At 40.2% G+C, this 12,421-nt stretch overlaps 1 long non-coding RNA gene across 1 annotated transcript; it reads left to right on the forward strand.

The window, feature by feature from the left end:
* Positions 1-9,467: 9,467 nt before the first annotated feature.
* Positions 9,468-10,762, forward strand: LOC135322743 (uncharacterized). The gene is made up of 3 exons (XR_010383520.1): positions 9,468-9,577; positions 9,704-9,841; positions 10,692-10,762. It is a non-coding gene; the product is annotated as an uncharacterized LOC135322743 (long non-coding RNA).
* The last annotated feature ends 1,659 nt before the right edge of the window (positions 10,763-12,421 follow it).

Consider the following 12,421-nt stretch of genomic DNA (forward strand, 5'->3'; position numbering starts at 1 on the left):
GACAACATATCTACAGCATATGTCTGAAGAAGCTGAAATCAAGGGAGACTGAGGGACTCAGTCTAAGATGTTAGGACTAAGTAGCTCTAGTCTATTTGTCTCTTCCTCTGTGCCTGGAAGAGTCAAATGACAAAGATGTCTAATAGGCCAAATGGAAACTAATACTGCCCAGAAGGGAACGGAAGATCCTGGAAAGTGGCAAATGAAACTGTCTTCAGTTCAACTCATCTGTGTAACCGGGATGCATGCACCATGGAGGCTGGATGATGTGTATAAAAATACTTTGTAAATCGCTGGAGATTGAGGTACCATTTGGGAAAAGAATTACCCCCTTCATCTGCATACTTAGGACTGTGTGTTTAGCTCACTGAAGAATTATAAACCTTGCATCTCAATGTCATTTTTATCTTCTGCAACCAGATAACCGAATTCCCAGTAAATGAAACATTTATTGTAAAAGAGCTGACAAGGTCATTGTCAATCTGGACCACTTTTTCTTGTGATACTCTGATGATTGGAAGCCAGAACGTCCAATTCTGTACTGTCTTGTAGCAAATGTACTTTAGACAGTATCTGTCTCTGTAAATTCATGTCCCCAGTTTGCCTCTGACCTTAGCCCAGGAGGCTTGTTGATTCTATGCTTATTTATGTTCTTTTTGTCTCTAGAAAAGTGGGTCCAGACAGCCCTCTCTGAGTTTATTTTACCAGCTCAGGTCCTGCTGGACTCTTAAGGAGTTCAGGCACCAGAACAGCTGTGTTTAACCTTGTCTGTTAGTCCCCGCCCAAGAAACCCATCTGAATTGGCAAAACTTCTGAAAACACAAGTGAGACTAAATTACAAATGGAGAAAGCGTCTGGGTTAAAATAAACTGTCACCAGACAAAAGCTATCTCCTTCCAAGCTCTTTTTTTCTATAAGAAAAACAGGGAACTAGATCTGATCTTATTCTTAAGTGAGATTTGTTATTCTAATCTTTTTAAAAACACATCTCAGAATTTCTGATCAGCAATAAGAAGTAGGGGGAAGTTCAGTTGTCTGCTTGCAGTAATAAACATTCAAATCTAATTTCTGCAGTTCTGCCTTTGGTATCTTTATTTTGAACTAGAATAGCAGAGAAAAAGTGGATCGAGGACCTGGTAATTGGAGCATGTCTTGTGTTGCCTGGTTACTGGGACCTTCTGGAGATTAGATTTTCAGGATACTTAAATGCACAGAGAAGCAAACAAACACAGCTCCTACCTCTCTGGTAATTCCTCTGTGAGGACAGGACAGGCTTCTAACATTGGAAACTAGGTGAGGGGAGAAAATCGTTTCTGTTAGTAGAGGATAATGAATAGTAATTATTTTCAACTATGTCTGTCCCTAGGAGATGGTCTCGCCATCTGAGACACATGGTCAGTGGGAAGTGGTTCCATTCAGTATGATGAATTGCATTCTGCTCTAATTCCAAGGATCCTCAGATGAGTACACACTGGCCTACTTATCTTTAAAAGCTGCCCGTGCAATCTGCAAGATAAAAGGACCTTCTAATTCACTGGTCTTGAAAAAAAGTAAAATAGAAGTAGGCTTTCAAGTTTCCCTAAGGAGGGTGCTATAGGATTTGTGTTGAAATGGATCTGAAGAGTTAGGAGAGACTAGCAGGTCAGAGATGTAGACAGGCTGATTCTCTTCCATCAGCTAATCTAAAACTAAGCTTCTGCCAGATGAGGTTTTTAGCTCAGCAGCATCATTGCCCCTTTCAGTATTCTCTCTTGTATCACATGCAGAATGTCATTTTCCTGAGTTTCTTGCCAGTAGAATTCTGGGATAAATCTGCCAATGATAGAAACTTAGGTGAAATTTGGAAGAAGAGGTGTTTTTCTCTTGCGCCAGCCATGGGTAGGGAGCTAAGATCATCGCTGGTGGTTTCCCTAGGCTACAGGGGGTCCTTTAGACAAACAGCTGAGGTCATTGGCAGTGGCTTCCCTGCCATCACTGTGCATCTCTAGGTCTCCTAAAACGGACTCTTGACCTTTGCTCCCTCAACTCTTCCAATTCTTTCTAATTTTTTTATATTAAGTATCTCTTCACTCAAAATGCATGGTCATTTTTTCCCTCCCTGAATAATCCTTAATGACACAAAGGTATAGAAACAAAGGCCCAATACTCTGGTCATCTATGTTGATAAATCTGAATTTTGATTATCACCAATATATGGCTTACAGACATAAAAATATATGTGGTATAATATCCTTTTTATAATGTTCAAAAGCCAAGTAATATGTGGTGCTAGAAGTAAAGATAGAGTTATGTTTGGGGAGGACCAAGAGCGTCTTGACTGGGTGAGCCATGAGGAGGGCTTTGAATGCTGGTAGTGATTGATTTCCTCATCAAGTGATGCTTACATGCTTGAGTGTTTTGGGGGATAATTCTTTAAGCAAGAGAACCATAATTGTGCCCTTTTCTTTATAGATGTTCAACTTCAATAAAATATTTATTTAAAAAATTAAAGGCTGGTGGGAAATTTCATTTTTAGTGTCAATTCTAAAATGGCAAGGTAACATTAAATTTCATCTTCCTCTTTGACAGTTGCTACAACTGAGATAGCAAGGGACCCAGTAACCTACCCTCTCATGGTCTGCCTTAAAGCCCAGTCTTCTATCCATTTATAACCTGATTTACAATCAGGTTTTCCTGGTTATCTTTGTTCCCATTTTTAAAAACATTAGCGTTAAATTGAAATCAACATTATATAAAAATAAGTAAGAGGAAGCAGTTCAAGCTAATTTGGCATCTCAGGCATTACTTAAGAAATATCAGACTCTCCGGTAAACAGGTCTATGGGTAACATGGAGAGAGAATGTGCACACCTTGCCAAGGTATTTAGAATTGAGAAATAGGAAGCAGAGATGCTGCTTCAACAATGGGCTATTATGAATTGGACGTGGCTCTCAATGAAGCAAAAAACATACATTGTAAAATGTCACCATGAAAGGTTCAGGGTTTCAGATTCCTAAGGTCTAAGGAAACCATCCGTTCAGCATTACCTTCCCTCCTGTTCTTGCCCTTAAAATATGGGCTGACCTATGAATGCCCACTGAGTGAACCCTGAGTTTTACCAAAGGACAGTTAGTTCCTGGAGAGCTGTGGAATCACAACTAACAAAGGATGAGAAGGTTCTTTCTGCGGAGTTCTCCATCACCCTCCCCGCACCAATCTTTACTAGGACCAAAATCTTAATATATTCTGGAATATTCTAGGTTTGTTACAAGACATGTGACTTTGAAATCTTTTAACCCATTACTTTCAGAAATCAGCAAGTGTGCGCATTTGAGCTCCCTGGCTTTTTTCTGAACTCACATCCAGCATTATTCAGAAAAGACTACTGCTTACAATCTATTCACTGAACTTCCACTAGATGCCTGGCAGTGGGCTTGGTGCTGAGGTCATGTGATGAATAAGACGTAGTCTCTAGCCCCAAGAAGCTCTTGACTGGTTTCAGAACAGTCATACAAAATGATAGTTTAGTTACAGGAATGAATTTTGATGCTGGTTAAAGCATATCATTTAAGTTCTAACTATGAGTTTTAAATTTTGTTTATTTGATAGATCTTTACTGGTGACCTTCCAATAGGAGGCTCACTTCTATTTTGGATAAAAAGATTTTTTTTTGAGAACTCATCCTGCTTGACTTTACTTAAATGTACTAAACTTGGGCATAGTTTGGGAGCATCCCAAGTTCAGAAAGTGAGAGGAACATAAGAAACAAGCTGGGACTTCTTGTTTGAAGTTGATTCTAATTAGAAGTCCCAGGAGTAGGGAATTTTATGGCAAGAAGCTCCTGTAATGGTGACTTGTAAACTAAGTTGGGACATACTGATTGATGTTGTGTTGAAAGAAAGGTCAAAACTATTGTCCAGTATGTTTCATTGTCACCTGTCCATCATCAGACAATACTTCAGGGCTAACAGCTCAAAGAATGCAAATGTAAAGGTAATTTCTCTAGTCTCTGAGCATCGCTATCATTCCAGCGCAGAGACATTCTATCCTAAATCAAGAGATACTTTTTTGCAGTTATTCCTGATTTTTTATCAGGGAGAAAAATTACTTGCCAAATATGATCAGAGACTTGAACCAGAAAAGATTATCAGTCACTTGAGATGTTTTTGACCTAATTTTTATTGCCTTTGGGTTTAAAAGAATCAGAATTTCGCTAAAAAACCCTGCTGAAGGACTCTCCGTCAGCCCTGATGGAAAGATGTGGTGATGAATATCCAAAAGACCAGGAGTCACAGGTAGTGTGGCTTGGGCTGGATGATGGAAGTGGAGAGAGCTGGGTTGAAGTAGGGGGATGCCCATCTCGAGTGAAGAAGAAGCCTCTCCTTGGCTGTGACTAATCACTGCATAGAGGGCTGCAGACCTAATGAATTCAAGAGAACTTACTATCAACAAAAGCTGGAAATCTTCATATGTCTTTGGGTTTTCCTAATTTTTAATTGTTGTCAATTAGTTTTCTAGTTAAAAACTAGAAAAAGGTAGAAAGAAAAGACTGTTGTTTCCAGCTAGGATATATAAGCATATGAAAGCCCTCTGTTTCCAATTTTACAAGGAGAAAAATCCATACGAAATTTAAATCATACTTTTCTATGAGCTAGCAAAGAGCAGTAGACACAGGAAGCCTTGATGAACAGAACTGGCTCAATAATTCTCCCTCTAAACCAAATTTTGCCGAGAGGGCAATAGTAAAGAGGATGTAAGTAGAGAGGAAATAACATAAAACCTTACTCTCCCATGGTAACTGGATTCCAGGACTCTGACTGAGTTGAATCTAAGGGTGAACCAAAAATACCTGCAACTGTAGCCAGACTTCCTCACAGCTCAAATACTGACAAGATCAAAAGGCAGTGGCAAGTAGGGTTGTGTTGTGCTCAACAACAATGTCCATCAGAGAAATGCAAATTTAAAACCACAGTGAGATACCATTTCAGACCCATTCAAATAACTAAATTTAAAAATTTGACATCAAATGTTGAGAAGGAGTTGCCCAAGTTTAGTACATTTAAGTGAAGTAAAGTAGGGTGAATTCTTCTACCTTGCTGGCATAGTAGCCGAAAAATACTCCTGAAAAAAACAGCAATTATTTCCATCAAATGTCCATCAATAAAAGAATATATAAAAATCGTGATGTATCCATGCAGTGGAATACTATTTAGCAATAAAAGGGAACACACTGTCGACATCCAACAACAACATGGATCAATCTTGATGACATTATATTGAGTGAAAGAAGCCAGATGGGAGATAGCACATACCATAAATTCCATTCATATGAAGTTCAAGAACACCCAAAACTAACGAATGGCGATAGAAATAGGAGCAGTGGTTGCTTTTACAAGGGGAGGTCAGATTTTGATTAGGAAAGGACACAAGAACACTTTCTGGGATAATGAAATTGTCAAGAATCAGTGTGTCTAAACTATGTTCACTTCCCTGTTTAAAATCATACAATTAAAAAATAAAAATACAAAATAGTAATCATAATACTAATTCGTGGGCAAAGTAAATAGTCTATGACCTACTTATACCCCTGACTTCAACCCAGTAAGAGGCTGCTTAGGAGTGATCATAGCTTCTGGGTGTCTGTCTCCCCAGCCTGGTGTGTCACATCCCCACAGGTGTGGCCTGGGTTTGAGAACGAGGCTCTGTTGCTCTCATCTTCTTGGCTTCATTCCTGGGTTATGACTCCATCTTGGGCTGCTGGTTCCTGTGTTTACTCCTTTCAGGATGCTGCCTATGGTCCAACGTGCTTGCCCTGAAATAACTTGCTTTAACCACAGCCAACCTCCTCTCTACATCAGGAATTCTTAATGAGGTTAATGGCTATCCAGACAGAATTCCAGAACTTAAATGGGAAAATTGCATATTTATTTTTACTAACCTCTGATGGAAATTTGGCATTTCCTTCAATTATGAATGTAGGCAACAAACTACAATAATGTTACTAGTACTTGTGACCATCCCAGTTAGAAATCACAGGTAATTTTATGTCATGCTGCAGTTGTTTCATCTCAAAATATTGTTTATGGCCATCACTGCTTCAAAATTGTAGTGATTATTTTACCTGCCACAAAATCTTAGTGCATTAATAAAAATACACACATATATAATATATATATTATGCCACTTTAAAATATTTTGATAATTTCAACATAGCTGCTTTCCATTGTAATACTATTCATTTACAAGCATTCCATGAAGAGGTCTGTACTAATTTTCTATTGCTGCTCTAAGAAATGACCAGGAACTAAAACAGCACATATTAATGTCTTGCTGTTCTGGAGGTCAGAATTCTGAAGCGGGTCTCATGGGGCAGGACTCACCGTGTCAGCTGGGCTGTGTCCTTCCTAGAGGTGAATCTGCCTGCTGGGCTTTTCTAGCTCATGGAGCTGCTCGCATTCCTGGGCTCACGACTCTCTTCCTCCATCTTCAACGCCAGATTTGAGTCCTTCTCAAATCATACTGCTCCAAACTTCCCTTCCACCCTTTTCCATTTATAAAGACCTTTGCATTGGACTCATTTGGAGAATCCAAAACAATCTCCCTATTTTAATTAGCAACCTTAATTCTATCTGCAGCTTTAATTCTCCTTTGTCATATTCACAGGTTCTGGGGATTAAGATACAGACATCTTTGGGGGGCATTATTCTGCCTACCACAAGGTTCATAGACATCATCAGACTACCCGAGGGATCCACAGTATAAGTCTGATGCCCTGTCCTAAACCCCAGTCTGGTCTGTGTTTGCCAGGTGCTGGCTTTCCTGCTGAAGTGTGCCAGCCTCACTCTGGCTACCTCTGCACCCAACTTTCTCACCTGACCAACTCCTCCTCCTGCAGACCTCAGCTCATCATCCCCCTGTATGAGGCCTCCTTGGTGTTCAGCCTGACATAGGGTCCCTCTTCCCCTTGTCTCTAGTTCATTATTTGTCCCTCAAGGAGTCCCTTATTCTGCTTTTGAGTCTTTTCTATATTTCCAGTTGGACCATGAGCTCCTTTAGGACATGAAAGTTTTCACTGTGTATCTCCAGCCTGTATCTAACTGTATCCAAATCATTGTAAGAATTTGTTTTGTGGAATGAATAAATGAAACAGGACTTCATAAAGAGAGAGATAGAAGCTAGTGGAATTTAAGAAAATGCTAGAATTAAAACTGATTTTTATAAGCAAAGATATATATATAAGCAAAATATATATAATGCTTCTATTTCTGGGCTGCCTTTAAAATATATTTCACTGTAGGGTGTCCTGGAGCACAGACTCTGCCACCAAATTTCACTCCAGGCTCTGCCTAGATCTAATCTGGGGCAGCCTAGGGTCTGAGAGAGGAAGTTATATGGACTTGAATGCAAAGGGTCCTAGCCACTTTGGGCCCCTCCTACTGATGGTAATACTGGGGAAATGGACCAGCTTATCCCTAAAATGTCATTATGATCAAGGCAAGACCATGTCCTGAACTTGTGCATACTACAGGAACAGGGGACAGGGCTAGACCTCTTCCGCTGGCATATGACAAACCAGACTCCTCCCCTTGAGATACCTATGAGCTCCCAGAGCTCCCAGAACATGGAATAAAGAAGGAACTGGAGGTCTGAAGCAAGTTATGCTAGATTTCTGAAATTTTTGTTATTATTGGACTATGAAATCTTAACCTTTGCACTCTGGAGATTTATACTCTAAACTGTGTAGAGGGATCTCATCGTTTTAACAAAAACTTTTAAAGTTGAAAACAGTTATTAAAATTAGATGAACTACTCATAGTCCTTTAAACTAGAGTCTTAAATGATAGCTCAGTAATATTCTCAGATTTCACTGCCAAGCTTCAGTAAATACACTTGCCTTAAATATACACTGTCCTGTATTTCCTTGCCTGGTAAATTTTCATTGCTATTTTTCCTCAACAAAACTGAATAAAGTGTAGAATTGTTAATATTGTTGGCAGTCAACAAACCTGGATCTAGATCTAGTTTTACCTCTAGCCAGCAATGCAATGAAGAAATGATTCTGTGCCACCTAAAGAACTTGTTAAAAATGTAAGTGCCTCAGAGCTCCAGGCACACATTTTTGGAGTCAGAAATTGCATGAAGGAACAGTGTACGTTGAACAAACACCTGGTGGTTGCTACCATCAAGGAACCCTGAATTCAGGAACTCCATTCTGGTAGTGGATGTGTTCACCTTCCTAAAGAAAAGCACCAGGAATCTTCACACTTAAAATATCTGGGCACCTGGGGGTCAGGCGGTGGACGTTGCGTCTGTCGGTTAGGTTAACATCTGGGTTATGCAAGTGGCATTTTCATGCAGTGGTCGCTTTAATAACTGGCAAATGCTTTTCTCCTGGCAATCAGTGCTCGAGATTAGTCTGCTTTCTATCTTGGGTAAAAATAAGTTTGAAGTCTTCCTCCATAAAAACAAGTTCAGCAAATGTCAGTCCTTTCAGTAAACCATTGAGATTTAAATGGCACCTTAATAGTTTTTATTCCATCTTCCAAACAGTGTGGCTGGAAGATTTTTGTGGGAGTGCAAATCTGAAACCCAGGAGTGGGGAGTAGGGTGGGGAGGCAATTTTGCCAAGTCTAGCAGAATAGTTGTCATGCCAACCCACACTGGCAGTGTTTTTTCCTATTCACTGAAGTTAAACTAGAAAAAAGTACTGTTTCTCCAAACATTTCTCCTGATCACTTTTATGTGACAGCCACCTTTTCACCTTGTGCAGAAAGTCTGAACCCATAGAACAGACTTCATCTCTGTGCTGTTGATTGAAAGAGAAAAAGTGTACCATAGGTCTTTCCATTTAAGGAGACTCATCACAGTATTTCTGCTGATGAAATAAGGAAAAAACAAGAGAGGTAGGTAAAATGGATTTTTTCTAAGCGCACGTTATGAGCATATGTGTGCATATGTGTGCCTTCATGTGTGTGGGTGTACACCCCCAAGCTGAGGTTAGCACACTCCAGATTATAATGGGAGGCTGGGAGCATTCCCTACGGACTCTGGCAAGTGAGTGTGTAAGGATGCAGGGCAGTGGCTGGCAGATTGCTGCTTGTTCTTTTCTCTGATGTTAGCCTGGCTGGGCTAGTCTGGTGAAGCCTGCCAGGTTGATGGATGAGAGTGAATCTCAAAAGCCCATCTACTCTGCCAACTAGCCTTCAAATGGAAGACACACCAGGCTGACTCAACAAATAGCGCAGCATCACCCAACAGGAAAGGCAGCTGGAGGAAATAATGGAAGATGGAAGGGGCGAGATCGCATTGTTTTGCATGGAAGAAGCTGATGACTTAGTTCCGATTTCTGTAAACAATCAAGGCAGCTTTTGCCAGCGTCATCTTAATTACCTTCTGTGCAAAGAAAAAAAAGAGGCAATAAGTGGCAACAATTAATTTGCATCATCAATTGATTATTATTTTTTCTTTCTAGGAATTCTTCTAACTCGCAAAACATATTATATAACCATCTGTTTTCTTCTAAAGATGAATTCTGTTAGATTCAGCCATTTCTGTCTTCTTGGAAGAGGTCCTAACATTGCCAACACCCAGCCTCTGTGTATGTGAGAGGAGAGGGAGAGGGAGGGGGAAATATTTAGTGGTTTTTCTTTTGCATAAAGATAAGTTTTATGTCCCTTAAGGGAACCCCTAAAATTTATCTCACTTTCTGGTCTCCAAACTCCAGTGGCTATTCGCACTCGGGACCAGAAGCTCTGAAGAATCCAGAGCAAAAACTTATCTTATTCTGGGGACTTAGAAGAAAAGAGAAACTTTCTCAAGGTGATGATGAGGAATTCATGCAAATCAAAACTTCAAAGGAGAGGTGGGTTCTCATCTGGCTTGGCACCATCTTTAAAAGACACATCACTTATCTACTCAGTTTTTATTTCTTTTCTAAGAAAATAGAGTGGTGCATCCTGCTTCTTTTTTGGGAGAAAAAAAAAAAAAAAAGAAAGAGAGAGCAAGAACAAATGAACACTGCTTTCTCTTTTTTGCTTATTTCACACTCTCGAATAAAGGATGGGTATTCCTACCTCCTTCATCTATTTATTTAACAGTTTCAGCTAATGTCTAAGTAGGAAATTTATCTGCATTTAAGTGTGGTTGAGAGGGCCTGCTCAGTGAGGACTAGGCTTATGGTAGTCTGCTCAAAGACCGACATCTGGAGTAAGTTTTGTCTGAAGTTAAAAGAGGAGGCCTCCTGTTTAGCATGTGATGTAATAAGAGGCTTATAACTGTCTTTTCTAAATTTCTCTCTCATTCAGTTCCTTTATCCTTTAGTTTTTTTTTTTCCAATTGAAGTATAGTTGATTTACAATGTTGTCTTAGTTTCAGGTGTATAGCAAAGTGATTCAATTATATGTGTGTGTGTATGTATGTATATATATATACATACACACACACACACACACATATACTTTTCATATATATTCCTTTTCATATTCTTTTCTATTATAGGTTATTACAAGCTATTGAGCATATTTCCCTGTGCTATACAGTAGGACCTTGTTGTTTATCTACTTTATATGTAGTAATGTGTATCTGTTAATCCCCAAATCCTAATTTGTCCCTCACCTCCTTTCTCCTTTGGTAACCCATTAAGTTCGTTTTCAATGTCTGTGAGTCTCTTTCTGTTTTGTAAGTAAATTCATCTTTTTGTTTTGACCCTCAAGGACCCTGAGCGCCTCCCATTTTCTACACATGCTTGAACCAAAGAACTTCCAGACCAGGGCAGGCTGCAGAGGAGTTGTGTGGTCTCCATACATGTGACAAGTCTCAGAGAGCCTCCCGGTCCTCCCAGAGACCTCTGCCTTCACACCTCACTCCCAGTAAAACCTAGCATCCTGTCCTGCACAGAGGAAGGACTAAACAGTGTTTGTTGAGTCAGTGAGAAAGTGGATGATAAAGCAAATTCATTTGTTTATGGTGCCTCTGCTCTACTGCTTTTAGTCTGAGTGAAGATGAGCCAAGAGAACATTCTCTGACAGAGATGAAAGCCAGCAGGCCTTTATTTTATGCCCTGGAGAACAAGACAGAGGCTCTGAGGCAAAGCCCTCATGCTGAGCCCTGAGCTCCTTAGGCCGCTGATGTGGTTTTGAGGTAAGGCTGGTGGACCAGAACCCTGAGAAAGGAGGCTCCTTGGGATCCCGGCTCTCTGCAACACTGGCCCAGAAGTCCTTAATGAGAACATTCGTGATGAAGAAGGCAGCAGTCAAAGGAGAAGGAATTCTCAGTTCCACTCAGGATTTAGTGATATGGTTTAGGAGAGGGACTTCTTGAGCGAATGATAAAGAAGGACTGTCACTGTGTGATGACTGGAGAATTCTGTGGGCTCAACCTGAGAAGTGAATTTGTGCTCTGGCTATGGGGTGAGCAGTGCCAAGGCTGGATGGAGGTTTCATGAATCCCAGAAACAGATTCATGTTTTGTAACAGCATGAAAAGTTCTTCCAATGTCTAACCTTTGGACGCCTAACCTGCTCCGTTCTTGTTGAAAGGAGGGGCTTTTTAGAATCATCTCTGTATTAACTCCTTGCTTACTTACAAACTTTCGTGGATATCATGTCCTTCTGTGGTTCCTGTGAGAAATAGATAAGCAATAAGACAATTAGCAACTCATCGTTCTTTAGAGATTAGCAATGTGGAAATGTTATCTATCATTTTTATCACGAGTCAGAAGAGGCGTCTGAGAATCTATAATATGCTTCACTAAATATAACATAACACAAGAGCAATTCCTCTTTCAAGGAGATATTTATTTATCAACTCACTGGAGAGGCTGTAGAAAAAGCCTGTCTGTTTTGGATTTGTATCTTTTCCAGCCAATCAAAGTTGTGCATGCCCACAGCAGTTCACCTCCTCGTGCTTATGTCATTCTGAAGATTCTTCCCTGCTCCCAGAATACCCTTGTCTCACTGAGCCGGTCTCTTCAAGTCTTTAAATTTTAACGTTGAAAACATATTCTCAAGCTTTCAACCTCCTTGAAGTCTTTTCAGAAAACCCCTCTCTAAATGCTTCACTTTGGTTGATTCAGCCAGAGGTGGTTTGAAGCCATAATAAGCCAGATCTGTGATTTCTGTTTCTTATTTGCACACCACCACGTCTTTCCATTTAAGCTAGACTTTGTATCTGTCCCAGGTGAGCAAGGAAGCTCTTTGATTCGGCCATGAGCCTGAAAGCACATTCTGCACGTGACAGATGATGTTAATGGGGTCTAAATGATCAGCGAAATGGGGGGTCAGATGTAAGTTGGCAGAGAGGAAATAAGACATGAAGGCCTGAAGGGTGGCTGAAAAAGAAGGCAGAGTTATCCCAATGGGTTATGTTCCATTTAAAGGTTCCTGTTCAAATGTAATAGAGAACAGTGGTGACTTAATGCACTAGCATTTACCATCTGGTGGATA

The sequence above is a fragment of the Camelus dromedarius genome, chromosome 13, assembly GCF_036321535.1.
Source record: "Camelus dromedarius isolate mCamDro1 chromosome 13, mCamDro1.pat, whole genome shotgun sequence".
Classification (NCBI taxonomy): domain Eukaryota; kingdom Metazoa; phylum Chordata; class Mammalia; order Artiodactyla; family Camelidae; genus Camelus; species Camelus dromedarius.